This window comes from Anguilla rostrata, chromosome 5 (assembly GCF_018555375.3).
Source record: "Anguilla rostrata isolate EN2019 chromosome 5, ASM1855537v3, whole genome shotgun sequence".
In the NCBI taxonomy this organism is placed as follows: Eukaryota; Metazoa; Chordata; class Actinopteri; order Anguilliformes; family Anguillidae; genus Anguilla; species Anguilla rostrata.
Genome location: NC_057937.1, coordinates 15,354 through 28,477, shown reverse-complemented (window position 1 = coordinate 28,477; position 13,124 = coordinate 15,354). Strand labels below are relative to the sequence as shown.

Below are 13,124 nucleotides of genomic sequence, written 5' to 3'. Positions count from 1 at the left end.
CCTGATGGAACATTTTATGGACGACGATATTTAGCGGCCACTACGACATAATTTACAATTTCGTAAATTCCGTAAAGTTGGTAATTTGCTTGTGTTGGCAATTTTTGACAATCATACAGCAGTCCTTGTGTGGAAACTCCCCAAACAAATTACTTCTTATAGCCTAATGAAGGACAGTACCAGCGAAAATATATATCTGCGTTAGCGGTTCAGAAATGCTACCACTGACAGACCCAGCACTTAAGAGCATTTCATTATCTTTCGAAATTAGTGTAAAACAGACAGAAAATCAGTAAATAGACGTCAGCCAAGAGCATACAAGCACTTAACACCACCAACGTTTGGTTCCCATTAAAATGCAAGTCTACAAGTGTAATAATGCTTGAACAAATAAAATTATGTAAATAAAAATTTAAAGTGTATTTTCCCCCCCAACCTGCAGATTAGTACACATCCAAATCTTTTGCACTACGGCAGCAAAGCTAATAACATAATATAATGACGAGAACAGGCCGTTCAGCCCAACAATGCTCGCCATTTTCCTAACTAAATTAGTGCTCTGATTTCCTACAGACTAGATAGTATCTAACACTGTATCAAGCCTAGTCTTGAAAATCCCCAGAATGTCAGTGACAGTGGGTAAACTGTGGGTAAACTGACTCTGCCCTTGTGAGCTGACCTCTGAGACCCCCCCCCCCCCACCCCTGCCCCTGCCCCTGCCCCTGCCCCTGCCCCTGCCCTCACCTCCTACTGCCACCTGCTTTTATAGGGAGCTGTGACTGACATCTGCCCAAATTAGCATTCCTGAAGAAAAAGCAGCACACAGTGCAATTTCTGCAGTTACTCAGCTCTTTTCAGAGTGGATTCACTGACGGTGACGTGCAGGTGGCCGAATATTCAACACCGATTTATGTGCTGCCATTCATTTGACCAACGGGCCAGTCTAAGGAACACAGATCATTTATAAGTAATGATGGGATCTGTACTTGAGAACATTTCTGGCATCTTACCACACGTTGCTGTGTTCTACAGAGCGGCAGTCTTACCCACACGGTACTGTGTTTCTACAGGCGGCAGTCTACCACACTGTACTGTGTTTCTACAGAGCGGCAGTCTTACCCACACCGTGTGCTGTGTTTCTACAGAGCGGCAGTCTTACCCACACCGTGTACTGTGTTTCTACAGAGCGGCAGTCTTACCCACACCGTGTACTGTGTTTCTACAGAGCGGCAGTCTTACCCACACCGTGTACTGTGTTTCTACAGAGCGGCAGTCTTACCCACACCGTGTACTGTGTTTCTACAGAGCGGCAGTCTTACCCACACCGTGTACTGTGTTTCTATAGAGCGGCAGTCTTACCCACACTGTGTACTGTGGTTCTGGAGAGTGGCAGTCTTTAGTAAGGATGTAGGAACAGGCTCCAGGAAAGTAGTAATAGATTCCATCAAACGTTTCAAAGTGGTACTGTCCCCACGACCTACAGATCCCATCTCTGTCCTGCCCAATGTTTGGTACTGCATTACAAAAAGCACAAACAGCTCTGACACAATACATTTCAAATATTCACCATGAAAATTACTGTCTCAAAAGGAATTAGAACGTACGTTGGTCTAAAGTTTACACAACATACGCAAAATTCACATAATTCTTATGAAGCCGAAAAATCAGTGTGAACACAGGGACATGGACACAGCAGCGCAGACATGGACACGGGGACATGGACACAGCAGCGCGGACATGGACACAGGAGCTAACTGTCAGCGGTACTCTGGTATCCTGGGGGAAAGACTAATGCCATCTCTGGGATTACAGGTGCCTCAGGCAGTTCACAGCTGGGTTTCAGATCACATCCTTAAGCCTCAGTGGTGGCCAATGAACACACACTCAGCCACTCAAATGGGCCCATCACCAGTGATGTATAAACTAAATCGAACAGATTTGAACACTATCACATCCAGGGATTGCTCAACTCAGACATTCAGTGCTCCCGCAACCAAACAATGAGTGAAAACACCATAATTCAGGATTTCAGCCTTTAGGATACAATACAAGACACTGATGCAAAATACGGAGTTTCTAAGTGCCACAATTGTCCATTTCATAAGCACCTCCTCCCTGCAGTCTCATCTGCAACAATACTCCCCCAGGCATGACACACTGGACAATATCATCTGTCTTGGATTCCATTAAATAATTTTTCACTACCTAAAATTTGTATTCCATCAGAGCAACAAGATAAAGCGAACAATAGCCTAAAGGTATGCCGATATAACAACGAAAATGCTACGCACTGAATATTTGTGGTTAAATATTGCGGCATCAGCGTGTGGGGGCGCTCAAACAAAAGCAGGTCCATGCAGTTTTCCAAAAGGTGGTGGGCTTTTGAGAGGTGGGTGGGCTTTTAATCAACCAAAAAGTTTTAACAATGCAGTCTTTAAAAAGGTAACAGAAAGTTTCACAACCGCCAAAGTAATAGTTTACAAAGCTTCACTTAGACAAGCACACAATCACTTCACATCTAACCCCCTCCCTTCAGAGAAGGTCTCGTTAAATAAACCCGCCACCAAGTCAATTAGCCGCAGCCGGCTTTAGTCGGCGGCGACCCGGTTGTTGTAGTCTTCTTGTGCGGCAGCCATCTGTTTTGTAGTGCGTTGCAGCCATTTTGAGGGGACGTACCTCCCATCAATGACACGCCCTCTCACGATGCCACAATATGGAATAAATATACACTCCTGCCATAGGTTTCACATGTAAATAATACACACGCAAGATACAGCGGTCATTTATTATCTTGAATACAGGGCAGAGGGCAATTGCAACGGAAGTGAAGAGGGGTACACGGCGATTGTGACGAAACAGAAGAGTGGTACAGGGTATCGCGACGGAACCGAAGAGGGGTACAGGGGAACAACGACAGAACCGAAGAGGGGTACAGGGGAACAACGACAGAACCAAAGAGGGGTACAGGGCGATCGCGACAGGACGAGGTACTCACTGATCTGACAGCGCTCTCCCAGGCCCTGAAACTGGGAGCAGTCACAGTCTCCCCCCTCCCTGCACCAGCCGCCATTAAGGCAGTCACAGTTCTCTGCAGAGGGAGACAAGCACTCTTATCCACCAATCAGAGGCAAGGACAGATACAGCAAACTAATTAACAGCATTCTATGGCTAAACCTGATCCATCCAATAAGAACAACAATAATAATATCAATAATCATCAGGACAACATTACTGTAATAATAATAATACTAATAACCAATTTTGATACAATTCAGTGAAAAAGTATACACAGGAAATCTCATTTACCCCGTACCTTTACAATCACTCTATTTACACAGCCAGATATTTACTGACGCAACTCAGGTCAAACAGCTTCGTCAGGACAGCGGCAGCGACCGACCCGGGGTCTGAACCTGTAATCTCTACATAATGAGCGCAACTCCCAAACCCCAGGCAGGGGTTAGAGCCGAGGGGACAGCGTTTACCTGCAGACACGTCCCGGGCGGTGTAGTTGTGAAAGACGCTTCTCGGAAGGGCAGATTCGGACACCAGGGGAGTAAACGTCTATAGGAAAAGGAGTTTTAGAAAACGACCCCAAGTTTCTCCAGATCTGGAAGTTGTTCACGTTCATTTCCGTGACCTCCTCAGCCAGGTCACAAGACCGCAGACAGGCATGCACTCTCACTCCTCCCAAACACAAGGGAACCGCTGCTTGTTTTAATACCACAGTCCACCATTCAAACTCACACAACTTCCTAACTTCTGAAAAAATGTGCAAGGTTTCTCATCATCATTATGAATCTTAATTAAAGCCCTGTCATCGGTGAACAGAAGTTTTGTTTTATCTGTAGATACAGGTAAAAGATAGTTTCTGCTACTGTGCCGTTTGTGTTACAGACAAGGAGGTCTTTGTGAGAATCGGGCGCACCTTCGTATTCGGGCGCACCTTGCCGCCCCCCACCCGCCCCCACGCACTTTTCTCTTAGGTATACCTCTCCTCTGAAGAGATCCGGTTTCTGTCGAAGCACATTAAACCTCCTCCTGCAGGGAGAGAAGGAACGCTGGGTCACTGAGACAGGCATCGCACCCCCTACCCAACACACCTTCAGTAACACATTTATACACATTCAAAAACCAAGTTTCTTCCATCTCATGGAGTCCTGAGCTGTAAGGATAAGATATATAAACTGTAGCATGATTCAATATCCCAATAAGAATGGGGGGAACGTAGATGTAATAAAAACATATTTTAAAAACAGAGTGGCCAAAACAATATGTTAATAAAACACAAATTAAAAACAGAGGTAATTAAAATAGAAACAACTATAAAAACAAATCATAACGCAGGCTTACAGCCCATAGAAAGTTGCTATTCGCAAAGATCGGTAGTTACATGTGCACTTCAGATGAGCATTCTAACAGTTTTAATCTCCAAGAATCTAATTAAACTTGCCTACTTGAAGAGTTAATCATTAATTATATTATAATTTCTCAGGGATGAGTATAAATAAATGAGAATATTTCACAGCACCATATGTATGCATTAAAATGCATATCTGGGTACAGGTAATTATACCGTATACACGTTTTCACATAATTACAATACTTTAAGATCAAAGCAGAATTCTGTGTTTCGATCAAACACTATCAGAAAATCTGCTAATAATATTCATACATCATCAAAACATTTCACAGACTTGAATGTACTAATTGTACATTTTCTGTGAAACTTACCTCTGCAATTTATGTTGTGGGATTGGCGATTGGCAATTTAAACCTAAGTTGACAGACAAACATGTCACTGACATTAAGCATGAAGCAAAATTATATATTTATATATATAACGTTGACATGCCTCCATTGTCTTAAAAGATGACTTAAAATGTTAACTTGAGACAGTGGCAATTTAACTTTCAGCTTGTTTGTCATAACTGTTCACTTATATTAAGTAATTTAGGTTACAGAACAAAATGCTCAGTCAGCGCTTAAATTTCGAGTCCAACAGGGCCCGCGCGTACCTCATTTCACGTACATTTTACATTGAAAACATTTTTAAAAAAAAAAAAAAAAAAAACGAAACCAACACGTAATAGAAGTAAACTATAAATTCTACACATCGACTGGCGTGCTTATATGAAGTTTAGTAACTTTCATATAAAGTACAAACTTAAAGTTCCTATTTCAGTGTAACCGCAGACTACCTAATTTCAGGTAAATCTGCCAATGACATTTTTGTATTACTGTAGCTAATGTAGCCGAATATTCAGAGCTGCAGTTGTTTGCCGTTGACATTTCTGTCAGACGTGATCGAGAAGGTCGAGAACCTACCTTGAAAAAGAATAAACTGGCAGAATAAAACCATCCAAGGAAGCAGCGCTTTCAATTTCCGTTTTATGTTCATTTCAGGGCTGCGTCCAAACGGAAAACAGGCGTAAAATCATGAAGGCATTTGACTATACTCGTGAGTTAGAATGTCAGAATTGCATTTTGTAGTGGAGCACAGCCGAAATTCAGGCGGACGAGCCTAAGAAATATTTAATGCATTACCTGCGCTTTGCAATTCTACCTGCGAAAGTAGGTGGATTAGTTACAAGTAACATCTGTGCAACAGCGCGCCTGTCGGAATCTGCCTTCTTCGCAAGCTCCCGCACTCCGAAGTTAACTTTACCTTAGGATGTCACGACAGTCAAGAGCGCTTGTCATTTATACACATCAAAAGAGAATTAGGAATTCCGACCGGGCTTTCTGTCCACAAACACCGACAGGCGCGTGGGCAGTAAATAAAGCAAAGTGGCTGAACATTCCTGGTAAACAGATAACTGACACTATATGAAATAAAATTTAAAAGAGCAATTTTGTTAAAGGGCGATAAAGCGGTATCCTGTCTATTTTGAAAGCTTGACCAGGCTTGGATTAGCATCAAGCATTGACCCAGAACAAAAGCGTCGGAAAGGACCATTTGCTTAAAGACATCCAGGTGCTTATCAACTGCGCGAAACAGCAGCACTTAGCCCGAATAAATTGCAGAAGACTGCCCCCCCAGTCGACAAGCGTAGCATACAACTGGGGTGTTCTAACCGCGCCCTGGCAACCGACACACGCTGGTTTGGTTACAAGCACAACCGCAGTAGAATTTTAAAGGACTGTTAATTTTTCTTAATTGCGCTTTGTTGATCTGAGGGATTACTTACCCTGACAAGAAACTGCTGTAGACGCCATGAAGGAAAAAGCCAGATATTCACATAAAAGCGAACGGCTCGATAGAAATCCGGTATCGCAATTGTGCTTTGCAAACAAGGTGCCAAACGGGATAGTACAGAGTTGGAAAAGCACTGGTCTGCAAAATCAGTAGCAAGCAATCAGTGCATTCTTAATTGAACATCAATCCCCACATTACCACTGAAACAAGCAGAGAAACACTTTGCAGGTTCATAAAGACAGAACCATCGATTACAGCAGGGCGAAGCACGATGAAATAATTTTTCTGCCGAAGTAACGTGCGCTCTGAGGATCGACCCATATCTCTGACACGTCAGGTGCTATCATAGAGAAAAATAGCAAACTAACAGAAAAGTAAATGAGGAATGTTAAGTCTACCTTTAGTAAAAGGCTGGTTGGAAAAGAAAAAGCAAGCAGAGTAAAAGACCAGTACACACAGTGAGCCTGAAGCTGATTTAGGTCATTTTCTTTTTTATTGTATATAAAAGTGAAGACAGCATTTTTAGCAGTAAGACATCTGGTAGCGAGGGCGGGCTCCGGGTCCAGCAAACTCGTCGGACCGGCAGCGTTGGGAGTCGCCCACCAACAAGGTCCCGTGGTACCGGATCAGGATGTCTTCGATCTCCCTCTTGAGGTTTCAAGTACATCTGAAAACAGACCACAGCAAGTCAGCAAACCAGCTGTAACCAGGGAGCCCCATCTCCTGACTCTGTAACCAGGAAAGCCCACCTCCTGACTGTCAACCAGGGAGGCCCACATTGAGGGCAGGAGAATGGTAAATGGACTGCATTTATATAGCGCTTTTATCCAAAGCGCTTTACAGTTGATGCCCCTCATTCGCCAGAGCAGTTAGGGGTTAGGTGTCTTGCTCAAGGACACTTGGACACGCCCAGGGCGGGGTTTGAACCGGCAACCCTCCGACTGCCAGACAATCGGTCTTACCTCCTGAGCTATGTCGAGAAGGAAACGAAGTGGTGGTCGGACTGATGCAGAGGGGTCACCGTGGGATCGGAGGAGCAATTCCTCAGGATGACCCAGTCTAGGAGGTTGCCAGCTTTGTGTGTTGGTGGGGAGTGCATCAGGGAGAGATGGAATGAGTAGAGTAGGGGCAGGAAGGCTGCGGAGTGGGAGGCATCAAGGTGGATGTGGAAGTCTCCCAGGAGGATCTGTTATGTTCTGTGTAAGGACCCAAACGCAGACCAGGGAAATCCAAAAAACATTGTCTTTATTCAGTCCAAAGTTCAAAGCCAGGTAATCAGAGATAGGACGGTACAAAATGGAGTTTCCAAAAGAATAGTGGTAAACAGGCAAAAAATGAAAAACCAGGAGATCAGATAGGCGAAGGTACAAAGGAACAGGCAAGAAGTGAAAACAAAGCGAAGGTCAAACCAGAAAGCAATCAAACAAAAGGGGCAGGCAAACTGGAAGTGGTACGGAAAGGGCGTCTCAGGAATCTCAATAAACAAAGGTTTACAAAACATCGGCACAGTGAATATGATCAACCTTCTGACAGGGAGCTGGTGAAAAAGACTGACATTTATACACTGGGGAAGGTAACAATCAAGGAGGGGTTACGTGAGTGAGGGCAGAGTAACAAACAACATCTAGGTGAAGAACATTAGGATAATGAATCAAATGACAGGGGACTGAAAATGCGGACTGGAATCACAGACAACAATGATAAGACGGCCTGGATTTAGCAAGTAAAACACAAGCAGAGAGAGAGGTGCAGTTAGAGCAAGAGACACGTGCAGGTAATTGCAGAACTCAGCGTTAGGGCAGACTAGAAAGAAAAGGGGTGGAGCTACAGCGCAGCATGGAAAAGGGGAGAATGGTTAATGTATTAGTATAGCGATCTAAACTATGAAAAACCCAAAACTAGTGTTTGTTAGTCCATTAGTAATATTCACGTTAGTATATTAATGAGGTTAGTACTTTACAATCTATAAGTTAGTAAGGATTAGTAGAAATGAGTAAAACTAGATATAAGCAGGAAGTAAAACGATACTGGAAAGAAGGGGGGAAACCAGGAAAACCCGGACCCACCCGAATAGTGAAATCACGCAAACGCAGGGGAGTGAAGCAGCTCAGGGAACACAGACACAGAGACGGCACTGGCGAGACAAGTGACCGGGAGGAGGAAAACACTGAGACGGAGGATGTGAAAAACAATAAACCCACAGAAACACGAAAGAAACACTAACAGCAAACAGATACCAATACAGACTACAACAGGATCAGTGGGGTGCCATCCTCTGGGAAGGAGCTGAGCAGGGTGTCGAGCTCATGGAGGAAGCTTCCCAGGGGCCCTGAAGGGCGATAGATAACCACAATATACAAGTTAACAGGATAGGTGATTGAGACAGAGTGGTATTCAAAGGTAGAGATGGAGAGGTGAGAGAGGGGGAGAACAGAATTTCCAAGAGGGAGAGATGAGCAAACCTGTGCCCCCACCACAGCCAGACGGGCGGGGGGCGTGAGAGAAGGAGAAGGAGGAGGAGAGGGCTGCAGGGGTTGCAGTGTCGCCTGGTGTGATCCAGGTCTCAGTGAGGGCAAGGAAATGTAAAGAGAGGAGGGACGCGTAGGCCGAAATGAAGTCAGCCTTCCGCGTAGCAGACTGGCAGTTCCATAGCCCTCCTGCGACTGTTGTCACAGGGGGTCAGCGAGGGATAGCAAATGTTGGAGAGGTTCCGTTGCCATGGGGGGCCTTGCCTGCGGAAGTGCGTTCTGTAGGGGAGAGAACAGGTTGGGATGGGGTTGAGACACAGAGCAGTGAGGACAGGGAGTAGTGAGAGGAAGGGTGGTGGCAGAAGGATACAGATGCACTAAGACTAACTGGGAGGGAGCGAGACTACAAGCGCTGGCAATTACCAAATGAATAGCAGCTGATGACTGAGCAATTACTTACAAGCCATGTGAAGCTAACTAGCTCCATACAAGACCTGCCTAATACAGTTAGAACAAATAACTAAAAATACTACACAAACAGCAAAACTAATGCTGGGCAAACTACAAAACAGGTAGAAGTACAGGTAACAGTCTAATCTAGCTACACTATTTGCAAAAAACAGATACTTAGCCTGCTCTAGGAGAACTTCTGCAGGTCCTGCACTGCTGAAAGCAATTGCATTTTCTAACTAAGTAATTCCAAATATTTCTAATATAGCGCTGCTCCAAGTGAGACTACTTACACCCCCTTAGTGCAGTGCAACTTAGCACTGCAACTTACAGTGGAATTATAACACTTGCAGGCAAAACACACGGTATTTCACCGCAAGCAAAATTACTTTCCACAGCAAACTTACATGTGTTCTCAGTGCAGTGGCAATTTTAGTATCTGGCTAGCTGACTCAGCTGCTTTCCCTACCCCGGCACTATGGCTCTCAGCTGCTCTTTTAAAATCAGTAAATCAGTAACATTTAACAAACCTCACGCGATAGACAAATACAAACACTTGAATTGAGTACGTCTTTAAAACCACTTAACTTTCCCGGTGTTTGAGATGCTCCCCGGGGTCCGAGTTTGGGTGCCGGTCCGGCTTCAGTCAGAGTCTCCTGTGGGGGCGTCCGCTGGTCCAGTGCAGTGAGGTGTCTCCCTTCGCAACAGGAGAGCCTTGTAAACAGGCTGGAGAGCGGATAGAAGCGCTCCTAAATTCCCACTACCCCTACCTCAGCTGTGCCTCGCATAGGAACCTTGCCTTGCCCTACAACCTGCTAGCTATCTTCGCTGTCGGCGGCCCTAAACGGCACGCAAACGGCAAGCGCCCTCCATTAACGAGTGCAGAAATACAACTAGCTCGGCTGGGCTTCCGCCCCGTAACACTGACCAAGCTAAGCTTTCCAGGCTCTAAACGCCCGCTCTGCTCCTTTCACTCCTCTGTTCCTCTAAGACAGTCCCCCCACAGGTGCAATCACTTACTTCCATCATCTCAGGTGCAATCACTTACTTCCATCATCTCAAGTGCAATGACTCAGTCCACCAGTCAGTGGTGTAACAGGCGTGATCTTGCGTTGTGTTTTGTAAAAGCACCACAGAGCAGGATTCTCAGTCGAGCTGGTTTATCTGATAATAGACAAACAGTGCGATCACTGGACTGTTCTCAACTAGTATCTTCAGCTATGGTGATGGCTTGCATGGGCATGTTAAACTGGGCAATCAATTACAGCATACATATATACCTGATAATAGACTTCCCTGGCATACACATGCAAAATACCCATACCTTTTTACTCTGAAATATTTCCAGTTTAAACAGCTAATCTGCCTGAGGCCTAGGGAGTAAGTCTTGGGAACATGCACTCGTAGGTTCAAGCCCAGCTAGGGGCACGTTTCTTTAATCTGCTTTTACCCTCACTAATAATTGTCTACTACTTGTCAATTATTGCTTTTGCACCATATCTACACACCGAACGTGTACACTGCATTATGACGTACCGTGTGCACGTTCAGTTATTAACCGGCTACAATATTGCAAAGCCATATGGATTCAACGGGAACTCTTCTGTGCTTACTGGCCTGTGTTCTTCTTTAATACCATGGACAGGTTTGGGATATTTCACGCATTGCTATGTCATGGTGCTGCACTAACAAAGTCACAGACTGGTAAACCTCCGGTTGAAGGCTAACTATTTTCCAGAATAATCTGAAGACATTACTACCTGTTACAGCCAATAAAACTAATTAGGGATGCAAAACAAGTCCTCCTAACACATTATGTAGGGAGCCTCCCTTTCTTAAAGCTACAGGACTCTTTTAAAATGTTGCTATTTTTCTATATCCTCAATTATTTCCAGTCCCATCTCCTGACTCTGTAACCAGGGAAGCCCAGCTCCTGACTGTCAAACCAGGGAGGTATCAGACAACATTCCATGCCTCTTGTGTAAACCTTCAGCATGAAAATATTGAAGTATTTTAAAGGCCGAGCAATAGCAATATTCTCTTTGAAGCTCTCACGCGCATAAGCGAACATGAAAAACACAGACAGATGACAAAAAAAATGAGTAAATATGAGGGCGGCTCACATTTCTGGTAGCGTGCCACAAGAGATCTGGAGACGGCCTGGCGGATTGCTGCAGAGAGAGAGAGAGAGAGAGAGAGATAGTGGAAATTGCGATCTCAGGGGTCACATCTCTCCTGCATCCTGTCAACAATCAGGCTGTTAACAATCATTCTGATTATCAAGACATTTTATAAAGCAATAACTGTGACAGACAGCTACAATGCAATATAAAGCTTGCAACAGGCACACCCTGGACCACATTGACGAAGTTCTCCTAGGCGGCAAGATTCTTCTTTAAAATGGTGCATATGACATGTTGATTGAGTGAAATTGTAGCTGTGTGCAACAGACTCCTTGTGAATGCGTGCATTACTGGAAAGTACACAGACTGTCAGGCTCTCACGCCGACCTCCTTGACAGTGTGTCTTTATTGGACACCGAATAAATAAAATAAGAGATGCAATGAAAAGTCTCGTTAGGGTTATGTCTGTATTACTTAGGTGAACACATCTTACACATCCATGATAATTTTGGCGTAGAAAATAACGTTAGGTAGCTACCTAGTAAGTGCTATGCATAAGAGTGGCTAACAACAAGACTAAGGTGGTGATAAAATTTTTCCCGACCGTGAAGAACGCCTTACTCGTTTACATTTTGAATAGATGTGGCTAGACTGGCTAAATCTATCGTGGTTTCCGTGGCAGCACTGTCGACACAAGCAATATCGGAAGGGAATTTTGACTAGGTAGTTAAGCAAAAACTTGAAGGACAGCTAAGGCTGATATATAACGGCGGTTAAGAAAGCATGTTACAATGTTGTAGGTAGAGAATGAAGAGCAGATGAAGCACACAGCATTACCCAACGTTAGACAGATAGTTAATGTTAGCGACCATGTAGAACGGAGGCTAGTATTTGAGGTTAATTAGCATTAGCTAGTGAGTCAGTTAAGAGTTGTTTTCTTACCTTGGTAGTTGCAAAAATACACATGGCATGTAATGAATAGCCTTTCTCCAATTTGCCGGTTGAGTCTTTAGTCGTTGTGAAAATCCTATGAAGGCGAGTGATGTTTATATTTGGGAGCTCCTATTGACAGCGGGTGTAGAAGGTCGCCATTGCTAAACCGGGAAGAACCGAGCAGTACTAATTACGGGAGCTAGCCTGGAGCTATGAGGCTAAGGGCACGTCATCGTTGATGATCCTTGATAGTTTACCAAGCAAGCATTGTAATCGGTGGCACGGTGGCTCAGTGGGTAGCGCTGTCGCCTCACAGTACGAAGGTCGTGATATCGAATCTCGGCTCTGTGCGGAGTTTGCATGTTCTCCCCGTGTCCACCTAGGTTTCCCCAATCCGAAAAACATGCATACAGGTTAATCGGAGATACTAAATCGGCCAGGGTTGTGAGTTAGAGGCAGGAATACACTTTAAGTGTATTCCTGCCCCTCGCTCAGAACCAGCTGGGGTAGTCCCCCCCCAGCCATCTTGCTCAGGTACGGTAGATAAGGTAGGGTCGTTTTTTGAAATAGATCCATAATAGACATAGTCTAGATCCGTGTTTATTGTGTATCTATGAGGTGTTTGCCATACTTCCCAGCGAACGCGAGACGATATGTTTATTGCGTTGACTTATTAACCGGCTACAATATTGCAAAGGAATGTGGATTGAACGTGAGCTCTTGTGCGCTTACCGGCCGGCCTGTGTTGTTCTTTAATACCACGGACAGGTTTGCTAATGATATTTGACGCATTGCATAGCTATGTCATGGTGCTGCACTAAGAAAGTGACAGTCTGGTGAACCTCCGGTTGAAGGATTGAATCCCGCCTCGCACTCAGGCAGATAATTTCCTCTTTTACACTAAGGTTTTCTTACGCTTATATTTGCTTTAGCAAAACTGACTGACGGCCA

General features: G+C 44.6%; 1 long non-coding RNA gene across 1 annotated transcript; it reads right to left on the bottom strand.

Moving 5' to 3' along the window:
- Nucleotides 1–2,019: 2,019 nt before the first annotated feature.
- LOC135254373 (uncharacterized) lies at nucleotides 2,020–12,641 on the bottom strand. The gene is made up of 11 exons (XR_010329857.1): nucleotides 12,183–12,641; nucleotides 11,241–11,288; nucleotides 10,166–10,281; nucleotides 7,162–9,814; nucleotides 6,192–6,866; nucleotides 5,329–5,408; nucleotides 4,735–4,777; nucleotides 3,929–4,041; nucleotides 3,486–3,564; nucleotides 2,996–3,088; nucleotides 2,020–2,732 (listed from the first exon to the last, which is right to left on the bottom strand). It is a non-coding gene; the product is annotated as an uncharacterized LOC135254373 (long non-coding RNA).
- Between the last annotated feature and the right edge of the window lie 483 nt (nucleotides 12,642–13,124).